Genomic DNA, 18,393 nt, shown 5'->3' on the forward strand with positions numbered 1-18,393 from the left:
TCCCGTGCTTGCGCCATCGTGCCTCATCGTTGTCGCCTCTCCATTCACGATGCCGCACCCAGGCTCCACCGTCCAAGTCCCTGCCCCTGCCCATGTCGCCACCACTGTTGACCTGCTCTGTCAGATGACCTCCTCGAGCACCCGCCTCGGCCAGGTCGCCTCACCTCTTCCAGCTCTCCCTCCAGTCCTCTCTTTCTCTAATCTCTCAGCCTCTTATCTGAAATTTTCCCCTGCCATGGCCTTGCAGCTCCCGCCGCAGCGCTGCTTTGTCCGTAGCCGTCTCCAACAGATCCGACCTCCCCGTCGCGTCGCCCGCTGGATCCGCGCCGCCGGCCCCTCGCTGGAGTAGCGCCAAGTCCCCCCGTGCATCGCGCGGCCGCTTCCCTGCTTCGCCTGCTCAGGCGTCGCTGCTCTGTTTTCCTCACGAGCAGAGGAGCGCGCCCGCCCGCTCGATCACCTGTGCGTGGCTGCCCGGTTGGACCACAACGTTTGCTCTAGCGCCCAGTGGGTCGTTTCCTCTCCAGATCCGGCCTGTTAGGCCCAATGGTGAGAACACCACAGCCCAGCGCCCAACCAGTTTCAGCCTGCTCCGTTTTTTCCATGATCTATGAATTTCCTAATTTTCCAGAGGATTGACAGTTTTACAGAAAAGCCCTTCAAGTCCATGCATTTAATAACTTAATAACCATGCATCATATGTAAAAACTTCAAATATGAAAATGCTTAAAACTGTGTCTAGTTTCATAATATGTCACTTTGACCCATGTTTAAAATGATTAAATTGCTATTTGTGTAGATTTACTCTTATGGCACGCTAAAACGGTTTAATTCATAACTAATTAACCGTAGCTCGGTTTTAATTAATCTTTATATGTAAATGGGGTAGAATTTTGCCTAGTTTAACATGGTGGCTTTACTTTGCATGTTAAATAACTCTAAAATTGTGTTTAGGGAAGAACAGTACCAAACCATAAAATATGCACATGAGGTTTTTCCGGAATTGTTGTTTGTTATTTCCGGTCTCATTTAAACTTGCCTAGATAGATAGTTTCTTTATGCTTCACTTATTTCCATGTTTAACAACATTTAATATTGTTGGGTACATAAACAAGAGAGAACTAAATAATTGATGTGGTGTTCCGCCAATATGCAACTCGTTGCATATTGAGCTCCACTTAACTTGTAGTTTTGTTTGTGCCCTTTGCCATGCCATGCCCTCTTTAAACCAGACATGCATCATACTTGTTTGCGCATCATGCCATGTCTATGTGGTGGTTGTTTACTAGGTTGTTTGCTCTTTTCTGGTGTTGCTTCTTCGGGTTGGTTCCGATAACGTCGCGTTTGTGAGGATCCATTCGACTACGTCCGTTTGTCTTCTTCATGGACTCGTTCTTCTTCCTTGCGGGATTTCATGCAAGATGACCATAGCCACGAAATCACTTCTATCTTTGCTTGCTTAGTTGCTCGCTCTTTTGCTATGCCTGTGCTGTGATACCTACCACTTGCTTATCATGCCTCCCATATTGTTGAACCAAGACTCTAACCCACCTTGTCCTAGCAAACCGTTGTTTGGCTATGTTGCCGCTTTGCTCAGCCCCTCTTATAGCGTTGTTAGTTGGAGGTGAAGATTGAAGTTTGTTCCTTGTTGGAACATGGAGATATTGTTCCTTGTTGGAACATGTTTACTTGTTGGGATATCACAATATATCTTATTTAATTAATGCATCTATACACTTGGTAAAGGGTGGAAGGCTCGGCCTTATGCCTGGTGTTTTGTTCCACTCTTGCCGCCCTAGTTTTCGTCATACCGGTGTTATGTTCCTGGATTTTGCGTTCCTTATGCGGTTGGGTTATAATGGGAACCCCTTGACAGTTCGCTTTGAATAAAACTCCTCCTGCAAGGCCCAACCTTGGTTTTACCATTCGCCACCTAGCCTTTTTCCCTTGGGAGTCGCGCATCCCGAGGGTCATCTTTATTTTAACCCCCCGGGCCAGTGCTTGTCTAAGTGTTGGTCCGAAATGGGCAGCCTGCGGGGCCACCTCGGGGAAACTTGAGGGCTGGTTTTACTCGTAGCTTGACCTATCCAGTGTTGTCCTGAGAACGAGATATGTGCAGCTCCCATCAAGATGTCGGCGCATCGGGCGGCTTTGCTGGACTTGTTTTACCATTGTCGAGGATGTCTTGAAGAACCGGGATACCGAGTCTGATCGGAATGTCTCAGGAGGAGGTCTATTCCTTCATTGACCGTGAGAGCTTGTCATGGGCTAAGTTGGGAAACCACTGCAGGGATTTGAACTTTCGAAAGCCGTGCCCGCGGTTATGGGCAGATGGGAATTTGTTAACGTCCGGTTGTAGAAAACCTGAAGTCGACCTTAATTAAAATGAATCAACAGCGTGTGTTACCGTGATGGTCTCTTTCCAGCGGAGTCCGGGAAGTGAACACGGTGTTGGAGTTATGCTTGACGTAGGTCGTTTAGGATCACTTCTTGATCATACTTTTATCGAATGTGCTTTGCCTTCTCTTCTCGCTCTCATTTGCGTATGTTAGCCACCATATATGCTAGTCGCTTGCTGCAGCTCCACCTCATACCTTTTACCTTACCCATAAGCTTAAATAGTCTTGATCGCGAGGGTGCGAGATTGCTGAGTCCCCGTGGCTCACAGATACTTCCAAAACCAGTTTGCAGGTGCCGATGAGACCGAGCAGATGGTGCAACCAAGCTCAGGAGGAGCTCGATGAAGATCTTGTCCTTTGTGTTGTTCCGTTCTAGTTGATCAGTAGTGGAGCCCAGTTGGGGTCGATCGGGGACCTTGTCGCATTTGGGGTTCTTCTTTTATTTTGGTTCTTTAGTTAGACCTTGATTGTATTTGGATGTTGTAATGCTTTATTCATGTAATTGTGTGAAGTGGCGATTGTAAGCCAACTATGTATGTTTTCCCCCTTATGTATTACATGGGTTGTGTGAAGATTACCTCACTTGCGACATTGCTTTCAATGCGGTTATGCCTCTAAGTCGTGCTTCGACACGTGGGAGATATAGCCGCATCGAGGGCATTAGAAGTTGGTATCAGAGCCTTCCCCGACCTTAGGAGCCCCATTGCTTGATCGTTTTTAGTAGCCGAGTTGTGTCTAGAAAAATGTTTTGAGTCATTTAGGAATTATATATCGGAGAGTTTAGGAATTCTTTTTACTTCCCAGTCTCCTCATCGCTCTAGTAAGGCATCCTGACGTAGAGTTTTGACTCTTCTCTTCTCAAATTTCACTAATTTTTTTTAGGATCACGCGGGTATCTTGGAATCGTTCCGATGGTTTTGTGACGAGAACATTGTCTTGGTGCCTCCTGTCAGGGGTTTTGTGGAAGTGTCCCAGGGAGTTGAGCTCCGAGGTGTTGTAATCATAATTTTATCGTTGCAGTTCTGGAATACCTGAGTTTAGTACGCCGACATCGAAAATCTCTTTTATGCAGTTCGTTGGTGAGATAACCTCGACGCCACCCAGTACTGGGGCAGGAGTTCGGGAGTATTTCCATAACTTGTATAACGGATGCTTTTCGAAGGTTGAGGTAGATGATTTCCGAAGGTTTCTTGGTTATGTGTTGAAGGATGGATACAGCTGGATGTAGGAATTGCTAGATTTGGGTGAGATATTATGCTTCCTCTGTATCCCCAACACCTGATTGCATAACCGGAAAATTTCGGGAGTTTATAAGTGGGAATTCTAGTAGCTCTTAGGATATCTTTCTGACACATGTATGATATGAAATTGGGGTTCGACGTCTAGTGGTCCGCCAATTCACGGTCGGTTTTACAGTGGTCTCGTTGTGTCTTAAAGAGTCCTTGGCTATGCCGACTCGGGGACGCTTCGTATGTCATGTGCACTGCCTTGTACATGATGGTGCTGTACGATCGAGCCCGTGTAGGCCCCAACATGAAAACTTCGGACGAAATCTCTATCATATGTTTGTTCTAGCTTATTCTGCAAGCCAACCCTTTGTTTTTGTTTTTGAGTTGTGGTATTCGAGTTGCTTCGATGTCAAGTGTTGATTCCATACCTTCCCCAAATGGTGTTCTCATACTCCGATGTGGATACCAATCCTTCTTGATCATCAAGATTGTCATGTCAATCCTTTTTAACCGGCGTGTTTTCTCTTCAAGTGATTCCGATAATTTCAACATCAGCTAGATCAATTATCAGTTCTTCTCAATGGTGTTTGTTTCATCCGTCTCCAAGTTGCTTTTGTGTTTTTCCCACCCACCCACCCTTTTTCTTCAAGGACTCAGATTTCTTATTCAACTATCCATTTTATCGATGGAAGTCTCTCCATTCTTACCCGGTGTTTCTCATGAAGATTCTAACGGAGCTTCTAGTTCACCATTATTCATTCTTTTCTTCTCCGGTGGAACCAAGTCAAGCTTTGTGGATCATACCCTTTTTCCTCATTTCAAATACCTTTTCTTACCGGTGCACCTCTTTATCATTCACCTCGTGCTATTCTGTTGTTCCGGAGTGCTGAAAATATCTTGGATGATTCGTTTCCATTCTCAATCCGTTCAAGATCTTTCGAGAATGTTATCTTATTCAAACCATTTAATTCAACCGGTGCATTCTCCTTTTTCAAGTAATCATTTCAATGGTGTTTCTTTTCAGTGGGCCCTAACCCACAGGTCTTTTCCCAGGATCTTACCTGAATCTTCTTATTTTCCCAGAGATATCCTAAATTCCTTTTAAAGTTTGACGTAAGAATGAGTATCATCAGTCAAATGCCATCTCCTAGATCTTTCACAATTCTTTTCATCGTTGGCTCAACCTTTCCATTCTTCATTCCGGAGTGTCTAAATAATTTTGTTGGTGTTTCTCGTCGTCATTCTTAGGATTTGAAGATCGAAGAAGAGTTTTTCCTCCTAATCTAATCAATTCTCTTCAAGATTCGTGATTCTAGCTTGTTGCCATCCTCTCGTAATTGTTTTGATCATGAGAATTCTTTTCACCTATCCGGAGAAATTCAAGAGTCTTCTCAGTTTGTTATCCGGAGTCCATCAATTCAGATGTATTCATTCTCAGCTTTCAGTTGTCATTCTCCAATCTTACCGGTGCATCAAGTATTCTCTAATCAGCTCATGATCTTTTGTTCTCGTGGATATAATTTCCCTCAAGTATTTTCATTCGTTCTCTAATCCTTTCCGGTGGTTCGTTCAAGATTTTTCTTCTTTCTTATCATATCAATTCATTTGTTGTTCCAATCCTACTGGTGGTTCATTGAAGACGTTCTCAAGTTTTGATATATCTCTTTTAATCCTTTCTACGAGAATAAGTAGTATGCCAAATCCATTGATTATCATCAATTTAATTGGTGAAGGACAAGCATAACATAATTCTTATTCTTGTTCATCCCAGTGATTAATTCCTTATTCCGGAGGTTCATTGAAAAATTCTCGGTTTCATTGCTTTATCTTTTCTTTCCCCGGAGTTCCAAGCTCTCATCATCATGAAGATCCATCTAATCGTTGCAAGGTTTCACTTTGTGTTTTCAACATCTCTTTCTTCTCGTTATCCTTTTGTTACCGGAGTTCTTCATGAAGGTTCTACATGATGGTTCTTCAAGGATTTAATTCCTTCTCGAAGTGTTCATCTACATTCTTTTCAGAGGAGCTCAAAAATTCTTTCATCTTGCTATCCGGAGTACAATTCTTTCTAACGTATCATTAGAGGTGGTATTATCTCATTCTTGGTAATTTGAGTTCATGTTCCATGATTCACATGTTGTCAAGAATGAAATATCTTAAATCCATCAATCTCTTCATTGGAGTTATCTTGGGTTATTTTTTTTCTCGTTAAGCTTTCCCTAAGGTTTGTTGCTTTTATGGCGCTTATAAATGACCCAAGTTCTTCATTTATCCTCCCGGTGAAATAGTTTCTCGTCCCCTTATCTTATAAATCCAATCAAATCTTTTCCGTGAGTGGCAGGTTGTCACCTCATAATTTGAGATGTATTCGATAAGACCATATCAAGCGTATTCTTTTCGTTGTTGGTGTTCCAACAACTCCGCTCGACCCGTCTCCTAAGGATGCCTTCTCAAGCTCTTTTGTGGCATAAGATGGCATATTCTTCTCCATTCTTTTATTTCAATTATCTATCTTCTATTCTTTTGTTCCGGAGGCATTGCGATGTTGTTCTTTTCACCCGTCATCTCGTTTTGTCAAGATCATGTTTAGTTTCTTCCATTTACAGTCGAAGTGCTGTCCAAATTATATCAGTCTTATCCCTTTTCTATCTTGTTTAACCGGAGTGTCGTGTCCTCTTCTCAAGTTATTTTCATCATATCAAGTCTTGCATAACTTCTCAACCGGAGTGCTGCCAGAAGTTGTTCTTCCTTGTCCCTCTTTTCTAACGGAGTGTTTTCAACTTCGTTCATCGCCGTTGATTCTTTTCTCGAAATGGCTTAACCTTTGCAAGGTTCTTTGGTCTCACTCCTTTGTCAAAGAAGCAACTTAGTTTTACCTCTCCTCTTTCTCTTTCGTTGTCCCTCCGGTGCCATTCTAGATCTCGGGACGAGATCCTCTCGTAGTGGTGGAGTGTTGTGACGCCCCGAGACCAATGTGCCAGGTGTCTTCGAGTTATTCGCTGCTGTTGCCAGGTCATTTGCTTGCGTGTTGCATTTCATCATGTCATCATGTGCATCGCATCATCATGTTTTCAAAACCTGCATCCGTCTGGGTTCCCCCATTTCCCTCTGTTGTCCGTTCTGAGCCCAGACACACTTGCACGCGCCCGCGGCATGTCCGAAATAGTATTTTATAAGTGGCCGGAAAATGTTCTCGGATTGGGTTGAAATTTGCCATGCGGTCTTATTATAGTGTAGGTAGGCCGCCTGCCAAGTTTCATCGCATTCGGAGTTTGTTTGACGCCCCAATGATTAACTATAGCGGCATTATAGCCGGTCTAACGTCGGACGTTTTCGGTCTCCGGAAACAGATGCCGGGCCCTCTCTCTCTCTTCTTCCCCTCGCAGTCTCGCCACAACCCACCTAGTCCATCCTCCTTCCCCTCTTCGCTTCCGGAGTTGTCCGATGTGACCGCACGGTCCGAAACCCTCTCTGCACAGTGCATCGAACCCCTCGCGCGCGTCCGAATTTGTCCCGGACCTGACCCGGGCTGTCGCTACCGTTGTGTCCGGATCATCCCCTAATGTCTACAAAATATCACCATTTTATTATTTAGACTCCCTAGCCTATTCTTTCTGAACCGTCCAATTTCGATCGGAGGATCCAAACTCCCTCTTTTCCTTATATTAATATAATAGACCACCACCTACCAAATCTAGCCTAACCCTAAAACCTAGGGGATCTGTCCCGTCCATCCCGTGTCCACCGCCGCCACCCACTTGAAATCTCTTGGGATCCATCCCCAATTTCTTTGTCCCATCGATCCATCCAGCCGGTGCACGCCTCCCGTTCCTCGATCCACAAACCTTGCGCCTCCTGGAGCTACTTCTTACGCCGGCGATTGGAACCACCACTGCCAAGCCGACCCCGTGCCCTCTCCCTCGGTTCCTCCTCCCCGTCTTTCTTTCTTCCGCTCTCTATCTCACACATCTCTCTCTCCCTCGCAGGAGCTCTTCCCGAGCAAGAGCCCCCGCCCCAGCCGTCGACTGCGAGCTGCAGCTCGCTGGAGCAGCACCAGGCAGCAACCCCGTGCGCTATGGACCCCTGCTCGACCTCAGTTTTCCCGTGCTTGCGCCGTCGTGCCTCGTCGTTGCCGCCTCTCCATTCACGCTGCCACACCCAGGCTCCACCGTCCAAGTCCGCTGCCCCTACCCATGTCGCCACCACTGTTGACCTGCTCTATCAGATGACCTCCTCGAGCACCCGCCTCGGCCAGGTCGACTCACCTCTTCCAGCTCTCCCTCCGGTCCTCTCTTTCTCTAATCTCTCAGCCTCTTGTCTGAAATTTTCCCCTGCCATGGCCTTGCAGCTCCCGCCGTAGCGCTGCTTTGTCCGTAGCCGTCTCCAACAGATCCGACCTCCCCGTCGTGTCGCCCGCTGGATCCGCGTCGCCGGCCCCTCGCCGGAGTAGCGCCAAGTCCCCCCGTGCATCGCGCGGCCGCTTCCCTGCTTCGCCTGCTCAGGCGTCGCTGCTCTGTTTTCCTCACGAGCAGAGAAGCGCGCTCGCCCGCTCGATCACCTGTGCGTGGCCGCCCGGTTGGACCACAACGTTTGCCTCTAGCGCCCAGTGGGTCGTTTCCTCTCCAGATCCGGCCTGTTAGGCCCAATGGTGAGAACACCACAGCCCAGCGCCCAGCCAGTTTCGGCCTGCTCCGTTTTTTCCCTGATCTATGAATTTCCTAATTTTCCAGGGGATTGACAGTTTTACAGAAAAGCCCTTCAAGTCCATGCATTTAATAACTTAATAACCATGCATCATATGTAAAAACTTCAAATATGAAAATGCTTAAAATTGTGTCTAGTTTCATAATATGTCACTTTGACCCATGTTTAAAATGATTAAATTGCTATTTGTGTAGATTTACTCTTATGCCACGCTAAAACGGTTTAATTCATAACTAATTAACCGTAGCTCGGTTTTAATTAATCTTTATATGTAAATGGGGTAGAATTTTGCCTAGTTTAACATGGTGGCTTTACTTTTCATGTTAAATAACTCTAAAATTGTGTTTAGGGCAGAACAGTACCAAACCGTAAAATATGCACATGAGGTTTTTCCGGAATTGTTGTTTGTTATTTCCGGCCTCATTTAAACTTGCCTAGATAGATAGTTTCTTTATGCTTCACTTCTTGCCATGTTTAACAACATTTAATATTGTTGGGTACATAAACGAGAGAGAACTAAATAATTGATGTGGTGTTCCGCCAATATGCAACTCGTTGCATATTGAGCTCCACTTAACTTGTAGTTTTGTTTGTGCCCTTTGCCATGCCATGCCCTCTTTAAACCGGACATGCATCATACTTGTTTGCGCATCATGCCATGCTTATGTGGTGGTTGTTTACTAGGTTGTTTGCTCTTTTCCGGTGTTGCTTCTTCGGGTTGGTTCCGATAACGTCGCGTTTGTGAGGATCCGTTCGACTACGTCCGTTTGTCTTCTTCATGGACTCGTTCTTCTTCCTTGCGGGATTTCAGGCAAGATGACCATACCCACGAAATCACTTCTATCTTTGCTTGCTTAGTTGCTCACTCTTTTTCTATGCCTATGCTGTGATACCTACCACTTGCTTATCATGCCTCCCATATTGTTGAACCAAGACTCTAACCCACCTTGTCCTAGCAAACCGTTGTTTGGCTATGTTACCGCTTTGCTCAGCCCCTCTTATAGCGTTGTTAGTTGCAGGTGAAGATTGAAGTTTGTTCCTTATTGGAACATGGAGATGTTGTTCCTTGTTGGAACATGTTTACTTGTTGGGATATCACAATATATCTTATTTAATTAATGCATCTATACACTTGGTAAAGGGTGGAAGGCTCGGCCTTATGCCTGGTGTTTTGTTCCACTCTTGCCGCCCTAGTTTCCGTCATACCGGTGTTATGTTCCCGGTTTTTGCGTTCCTTACGCGGTTGGGTTATAATGGGAACCCCTTGACAGTTCGCTTTGAATAAAACTCCTCCAGCAAGGCCCAACCTTGGTTTTACCATTCGCCACCTAGCCTTTTTCCCTTGGGAGTCGCACATCCCGAGGGTCATCTTTATTTTACCCCCCCGGGCCAGTGCTTGTCTAAGTGTTGGTCCGAAATGGGCAGCCTGCGGGGCCACCTCGGGGAAACTTGAGGGCTGGTTTTACTCGTAGCTTGACCTATCCGGTGTTGTCCTGAGAACGAGATATGTGCAGCTCCCATCAGGATGTCGGCGCATCGGGCGGCTTTGCTGGACTTGTTTTACCATTGTCGAGGATGTCTTGAAGAACCGGGATACCGAGTCTGATCGGAATGTCTCGGGAGGAGGTCTATTCCTTCGTTGACCGTGAGAGCTTGTCATGGGCTAAGTTGGGACACCCCTGCAGGGATTTGAACTTTCGAAAGCCGTGCCCGCGGTTATGGGCAGATGGGAATTTGTTAACGTCCGGTTGTAGAAAACCTGAAGTCGACCTTAATTAAAATGAATCAACAGCGTGTGTTACCGTGATGGTCTCTTTCCAGCGGAGTCCGGGAAGTGAACACGGTGTTGGAGTTATGCTTGACGTAGGTCGTTTAGGATCACTTCTTGATCATACTTTTATCGAACGTGCTTTGCCTTCTCTTCTCGCTCTCATTTGCGTATGTTAGCCACCATATATGCTAGTCGCTTGCTGCAGCTCCACCTCATACCTTTTACCTTACCCATAAGCTTAAATAGTCTTGATCGCGAGGGTGCGAGATTGCTGAGTCCCCATGGCTCACAGATACTTCCAAAACCAGTTTGAGGTGCCGATGAGACCGAGCAGATGGCGCAACCAAGCTCAGGAGGAGCTCTATGAAGATCTTGTCCTTTATGTTGTTCCGTTCTAGTTGATCAGTAGTGGAGCCCAGTTGGGGTCGATCGGGGACCTTGTCGCATTTGGGGTTCTTCTTTTATTTTGGTTCTGTAGTCGAACCTTGATTGTATTTGGATGTTGTAATGCTTTATTCATGTAATTGTGTGAAGTGGCGATTGTAAGCCAACTATGTATCTTTTTCCCCTTATGTATTACATGGGTTGTGTGAAGATTACCTCACTTGCGACATTGCTTTCAATGCGGTTATGCCTCTAAGTCGTGCTTCGACACGTGGGAGATATAGCCACATCAAGGGCGTTACAGGTTGCTTCTTGGAGGGGTCATCCTCCGATGTCCCATCGCCATTGCCTTCTTTAGGTGTGTCCACCATATATATGTCATATGATGAGGTGGCTATCCAGTGCCCTGTGGGCAGTGGTTCTTGTTCGCCTCATGCATCGTCGTCCATGCCGTCGATGTCTTCGGAGTTGAAGTCGAGCATGTCAGTTAAATCATCGACAGTGGCTACTAAGTGGGTGGTGGGTGGGCGGCGAATTTCTTCGTTATCCGCATCCCAATCCCGCCGGACATAGTTTGGCCAGGACTCTACTGGCAAGGAGAGAGACCTTAGTATGTCGTCGAAGGGCGAGTGATGAAAGATATTCGCGGAGGTAAAATCTATGATCGGCGCCCAGTCGGATTCGATAGGCATGGGCGCAGGCGGTTCGGAGTTCGTGGCCGGGGAAGGATCCGACATCTTGGCATCACGGCTCTTGTGAAGGGTAAGGTCGATATTCGGCTCGATCGCCGCTGAGGATACGGCCTCCGTGTCGGGGTCTATCCACCCGTCCATGGACGACGCAACTGGTTCCAAATTGAGGGTCGGAGCGGTTGCTGGCGCGATCTCCTGAACACTGTCCGATGGTAGAGCTAAATCATGCCCATCATGACCGTGTGGCGCACAAGGCAGGGGCTCGAATCCGTCGAAGATCAAGTCTCCACGGATATCGATCATGTAGTTTAAGCTTCCAAACCTGACCTGGTGGCCACGGGCGTAACTCTCGATCTGCTCCAGATGGCCAAGCGAGTTGGCTCGCAGTGCGAAGCCGCCGAATACAAAGATCTGTCCGGGGATAAAAGTATCACCCTGGACTGCATCGCTATCGAAGATTGAAGGATCCATCAAGCCTAATGATGACGACATAGAGGAACTCTCAATGAAAGCACCAATGTCGGTGTCAAAACCGGCGGATCTCGGGTAGGGGGTCCCAAACTGTGTGTCTAAGGCAGATGGTAATAGGAGGTAGGGGACACGATGTTTTACCCAGGTTAGGGCCCTCTTGATGGAGGTAAAACCCTACGTCCTGCTTGATTTATTCTTGATAATATGAGTAGTACAAGAGTTGATCTACCATGTGATCAGAGAGGCTAAACCCTAGAAGCTAACCTATGGTCTGATTGTATGTTGTCCTACGGACTAAAACCCTCTGGTTTATATAGACAAAGGAAGGGGCTAGGGTTACATAAGGTCGGTTACAAAGGAGGAGATATACATATCCGTATTGCCTAGCTTGCCTTCTACGCCAAGTAGAGTCCCATCCGGACACGGGACGAAGTCTTCAATCTTGTGTCTTCATAATCCAACAGTCCGGCTGTCCGGAGACCCCCTAATCCAGGACTCCCTCACCCATCATCATATTCTATTCCACCCATAGTGCTATATCCAAGGCTCACACCCATGTATTGCATGAAAATTGAAAAAAAGTGTGAGATTACTAAAGTATGAAACAATTGCTTGGCTTGTCATCGGGGTTGTGCATGATGAGAGCATTCTTGTGTGACAAAAATCGAGCATGACCAAACTATATGATTTTGTAGGGATGAACTTTCTTTGGCCATATTATTTTGAGAAGACATGATTGCTTAGTTAGTATGCTTGAAGTATTATTATTTGTATGTCAATATTAAAATTTTGTCTTGAAACTCTCGGATCTGAATATTCATGCCACAATAAAGAAAATTACATTGAGAATTATGCTAGGTAGCATTCCACATCAAAAATTCTGTTTTTATCATTTACCTACTCGAGGACGAGCAGGAATTAAGCTTGGGGATGCTTGATACGTCTCCAACGTATCTATAATTTTTGAATGTTCCATGCTATTATATTACCTGTTTTGGATGTTTAATGGGCTTTATTGTACACTTTTATATTATTTTTGGGACTAACCTACTAACCCAAGGCCTAGTGCAAATTGTTGTTGTTTTTGCCTATTTTAGTGTTTCGCAGAAAAGGAATATCAAACGGAATCCAAACGGAATGAAACCTTGGGGAGAGTTATTTTTGGAACAAACGTGATCCAGGGGACTTGGAGTAGACATCAAGAAAGGAGCGAGGAGGCCACGACGCAGGAAGGTGCGCCTGCCCCCCTGGGCGCACCCCCACCCTCATGGCCCCCTCGCAGCTCCACCGACCTACTTCTTACTCCTATATATATCCATATACCCCAAAAACATCCAGGAGCACCACGAAACCCTATTTCCACCACCGCAACCTTCTGTACCCAAGATATCCCATCTTGGGGCCTTTTCCGGAGCTCCGCCGGAGGGGGAATCGATCACGGAGGGCTTCTACATCAACACCATAGCCTCTCTGATGATGTGTGAGTAGTTTACCACAGACCTTCGGGTCCATAGTTATTAGCTAGATGGCTTCTTCTCTCTCTTTGGATCTCAATACAAAGTTCTCCTCGATCTTCTTGGAGATCTATTCGATGTAGTTCTTTTTGCGGTGTGTTTGTCGAGATCCGATGAATTGTGGGTTTATGATCAAGATTATCTATGAACAATATTTGATTCTTCTCTGAAATATTTTATGTATGATTTTTTATCTTTGCAAGTCTCTTCAAATTATCAGTTTGGTTTGGCCTACTAGATTGATCTTTCTAGCAATGGGAGAAGTGCTTAGCTTTGGGTTCAATCTTGTGGTGTCCTTTCCCAGTGACAGCAGGGGCATCAAGGCACGTATTGTATTGTTGCCATCGAGGATAAAAAGATGGGGTTTATATCATATTGCTTGAGTTTATCCCTCTACATCATGTCATCTTGCCTAATGCGTTACTCTGTTCTTATGAACTTAATACTCTAGATGCATGCTGGATAGCGGTTGATGTGTGGAGTAACAGTAGTAGATGCAGAATCGTTTTGGTATACTTGTCGCGGACATGATGCCTATATACATGATCATGCCTAGATATTCTCATAATTATGCACTTTTCTATCAATTGCTCGACAGTAATTTGTTTACCCACCGTAATACTTATGCTATCTTGAGAGAAGCCACTAGTGAAACCTATGGCCCCCGGGTCTACCTTCTATCATATAAGTTTCCCATCTATTTTATTTTGCAATCTTTACTTTCAATCTATATCATAAAAATACCAAAAAAATTTATCTTATTATCTCTATCAGATCTCACTCTCGTAAGTAACCGTGAAGGGATTGACAACCCCTTTGTTGCGTTGGTTGCGAGGTTCTTATTTGTTTGTGTAGGTGCGAGGTGACTTGCGTGTAGTCTCCTACTGGATTTATACCTTGGTTCTCAAAAACTGAGGGAAATACTTACGCTACTTTGCTGCATCACCCTTTCATCTTCAAGGGAAAACCAACGCAGTGCTCAAGAGGTAGCAACAATAGCAATAAAACTTATCGATCATTATGCTAAGCTAATGGATGGGTCTTGTCCATCACATCATTCTCCTAATGATGTGATCCTGTTTATCAAATGACAACACATGTCTATGGTCAGGAAACTTAACCATCTTTAATTAACGAGCTAGTCAAGTAGAAACATACTAGGGACACTTTTTTGTCTATGTATTCACACATGTACCAAGTTTCCGGTTAATACAACTCTAGTATGAATAACAAACATTTATCATGATATAAGGAAATATAAATAACAACTTTATTATTGCCTCTAGGGCATATTTCCTCCAGTCTCCCACTTGCACTAGAGTAAATAATCTAGATTACATTGTAATGATTCTAACACCCATGGAGTCTTGGTGCTGATCATGTTTTACTCATGGAAGAGGCTTAGTCAACGGGTCTGTAACATTCAGATCCGTATGTATTTTGCAAATTTCTATGGCTCCCTACTTGACTTGATCGCAGATGGAGTTGAAGCATCTCTTGATGTGTTTGGTTCTCTTGTGAAATCTGGATTCCTTCGCTAAGGAAATTGCTCCAGTATTGTCATAAAAGATTTCATTGGACCCGATGCACTAGGTATTACACCTAGATCGGATATGAACTCCTTCATTTGCTGCTTCTGAAGCAGCTATGTACTCTGCTTCACACATAGCCCTGGTATGCATTGGTGCTATACAAACGGTTTTTAACCCCTTTCCGCGACGGCATTTGGAACCGTCTCCTAGTGAGTGATGGCGATAGGGGGGTCCTTCCCACATGACCCAGAAACCGTCGGGGATAGGGAGCCTTGATGCATACAGTTGTCCCTATATAACCGTTTTCGATATCTTGAATATCCAAAATGCTTCATCCTTGCTACTCGTTTGTGCTCGCATTGCCATCGCGGTCGGAGTTTTGTGGTTTTACCTAAAACCAGACAGATTCCACGCACGGGAGTTTTCTAGGCAGATTTCCGGCATGGGGGTTTTACGATGCCTGGCACATCACAAACAGTTCATGATTATAAACCGTGTATGATAGGTAGACAATCACACACATTTAGTTGTCCCGCACCGCATGTGATACTGTCTGACATCACACACGCTTTGCAAACGGAAACTGTGTGCATTGTTACACACGTTTCCTCTCCGTGAACCGTGTTGGATTATGTTGTATATCGCACACGCTGTGCTTTATTAACCGTGTTTGCCGTAATGACCTGCACACCATAATTTCGCCCTAATTTAATTGCTGCTATTTAAAAATTGTACCTAATTTAAACTTGAAAGTAGGCTATAGCTTTATTCATATCCACCAGGTTCAAACAACCAATGCATTATTTGATTCATAGGTACATATGTTTAAGAATTACATAAGCACCAAATAAAGAATGATGAACTAGGGTTATATACTTGTACTATTACAGATGGTAAAGAAAGAGGCAACAAACATTCCGGTTGCTGAACAAGGTGAAGCGGAATGGCCCTATTGTGGTCTCATGGATGCAGAAGGCATGCAGGACTCTAGTCCAACCCCTTGTGATGGTCGGCCGCCAATCATGTAGTTTGAGAGGTAATCTTGATGAGTAAACTACTTCAGGATCCACTGCAAAAGAAAAAAGATTCAGACATTGTCATCTAACACAACTCATTACTGGCAGTAAAAAGAGGGCTACAGGGTTCTTACTTACCATCCTGCAGTTCACTGTTATCTTGCATAAAGTGTAAACAAATAGTTCGATCGATGTCTTTGGACCCATTTTAATAACAATCTTTACCAGTTTCCTCACTTGATGCTGGTTCATGAATATCTCATTGCCCCAGAAAGGGTCGCTATGTGGAACTTTGGCAATGATATATGTACCTAAAAGCACCAAGTTAATATTAGAAGCTAAACAACAATTGAAAAATGATGTAGTACAACACTCCATCCATCCCATTATATAAAATTTTATTACATGTATATCTAGACATCATTAGAACATTAAGGTAACACTCTTCCTTGTTGCTATGTAGCCTGGGATTGCATATTTAGTCATTCAGTACAATGCATGTTGCTATGTAGCTTCAGATATATTAAATATGGCCCTAGTTAACCTACTGATAAATGGGTTACAGATATATTCAGTGAAATGTCCGATTTGACGATTAATCCCTTATCAGCCCCAGGCTATATGGTACCAGCTACCGATATCCTGAATAGTGAGTACATATAAGCAATGCGATGAAACTAACCTCGATGGAAAACAACATTGTTCTCAATATTGTCCTGCATGAGTACATATAAAGACATGTTAAGAAAAATAGGCTAAACATCAACCAAATATATCCATGGTAGACAACATAATCTACAAATGATAGCTTCAGTGTCCAGGCTTAAGAACGCTAGTTAAGCAAAACAAGAAGTGGAAAGGTGTGTTAACTACATCAGGCATAACATTTAAAAACAAGCAAATAGTCATTCAAACTGGTATTGTGCAGGTCTAAAGTACACTAGTTATTGTTAAAAAAACGAAAGGCATGTTAACTACAATATCCTTAACAACAACCAAATATCGTAATTCATAGTGGTATTGTTGAAACTATTATTGATGAGACTGAACTGCATAAATAGTTGCACATATAGAGTATCACATTGTGAAGAACTAAAATAAACAAGTCATAAGGCCATCTCTAGCCGATCCTTTAAAAGTTAAAGGACTAAAACCCTTAGTGGATATATATATATAGTCCAGCAATTTTTGGCCTTTTCTAGTCGACCTCGTCATCGGAGGAGATCGCGATAACCTCGCTGCCCTCCGCGCCGCCGTCCTCGCCGCCTTCGACCTCGCCATCAGAGGAGAGCGCGATAACCTCGCCGCCCTCCGCGCCAACAAAGATCGCCTGCTTCGCCTCCACGAGCTCCGGGTGCTGCCGACGGAGGTCTTGCATGTAGGCCTCGTCGGCGGCCTCGGCCTCGAGGCGCTCCCATGCCTCGCGGTGCTCCCACACCATAGCCGAGCTCGCCGCCCTGGCTCTGGTGGAACGAGGTCAACCGGACGTGTGCCAAAGGGGAAAATGAGCCTAGCCGCCGCACTGTGGTAGCGGACCTGCCAGCGGTCGTACTCCATGGCCGCGAGCTCGGTCGTGTGGAAGCTACCAAGCCACCGTCGGGTATGGGTCTCCCGATCTATAATCTCGGTGACCCACATCCCCCACCTCCGCTGCCGGACCCCAAGGTAGGACCTCGTCGGCTGCCGGGTCCGAGGGAGCACGGGGAAGTCCTCGAACCGGCGTAGGGGTGCGGCTGCGGGCGAATCGGGGGACCGGCAACGGCGGATCGAGCCCGCAGAGGACGACGGGGACACCTCGGCGGCCACCTCGCCTGCATCGGGCGAAAAGGCCGTGATAAACCTCATTTTGGCTATTGGCTCCTCGAGCTCCCCGACACACAGACAGAGGTTGAGGATGGAGGCGCCGGCAATGGCGGCGACCTACCAATGGTTTCTAGGGTTGTGTGTGTCTGTGTGAGTGGAGGTTTTGGGGAGTGTGTGGTGTGTGTGAAGGGGCGGGGGGGGGGGGGGGGGGGCAAGGTGGTGTTTGAGGAAATATTGCGGCAACTGAAAATTTTACTAGGCGGGAGTAACAAGGCGGGGTTGCTAAAAATTTGGATCAAGGGCGAGCAGATATTTTTGAGATTGCGAGGGATGCAGAGGCGGGAGTAAAATGCCGGGGCTACTAAAATTTTGAATCAAGGGACTGAAGTAGAGCGGGAGTAACGCACATCGCACACTGTCCGCACATACTAATCGTGTGCTATCAAACATTAAAACCTTCCAGGCGGTAGATAATTTTGAGATTACGAGGCAGTAATATTTTCAAGATTGCGAGGGATGCAGATGCGGGAGTATTTGGGGAGCGAGCTAGTGTGCTTGAGATGCCGGCCGTGGACTGTAGCCGATGCACCTTCTCGCATAAGCCATAGGCGTACTATACACCAACGGTGCTCTAGGATATTTTGTACCACATCTCACACGGTTGTTGATAATAAAATGTGTGGGATCTACTTGATTTTTCATCTTGATTTGAATTACATAATGGGGTCACAGCGGCAATGGATGGTGTTTGAATTGCTAGACCTTTTATCTGCAGTGAACATGCAACTATATGTGTGTCATAAAAGAATTGGAATTATTCAGGGTTCGTTTGGACATTTTTATACATTAAACTGGTTTTCTAGCCATTTCAGGTGCACAAT

Source organism: Triticum aestivum, chromosome 5A (assembly GCF_018294505.1).
Source record: "Triticum aestivum cultivar Chinese Spring chromosome 5A, IWGSC CS RefSeq v2.1, whole genome shotgun sequence".
NCBI classification, from domain to species: Eukaryota; Viridiplantae; Streptophyta; class Magnoliopsida; order Poales; family Poaceae; genus Triticum; species Triticum aestivum.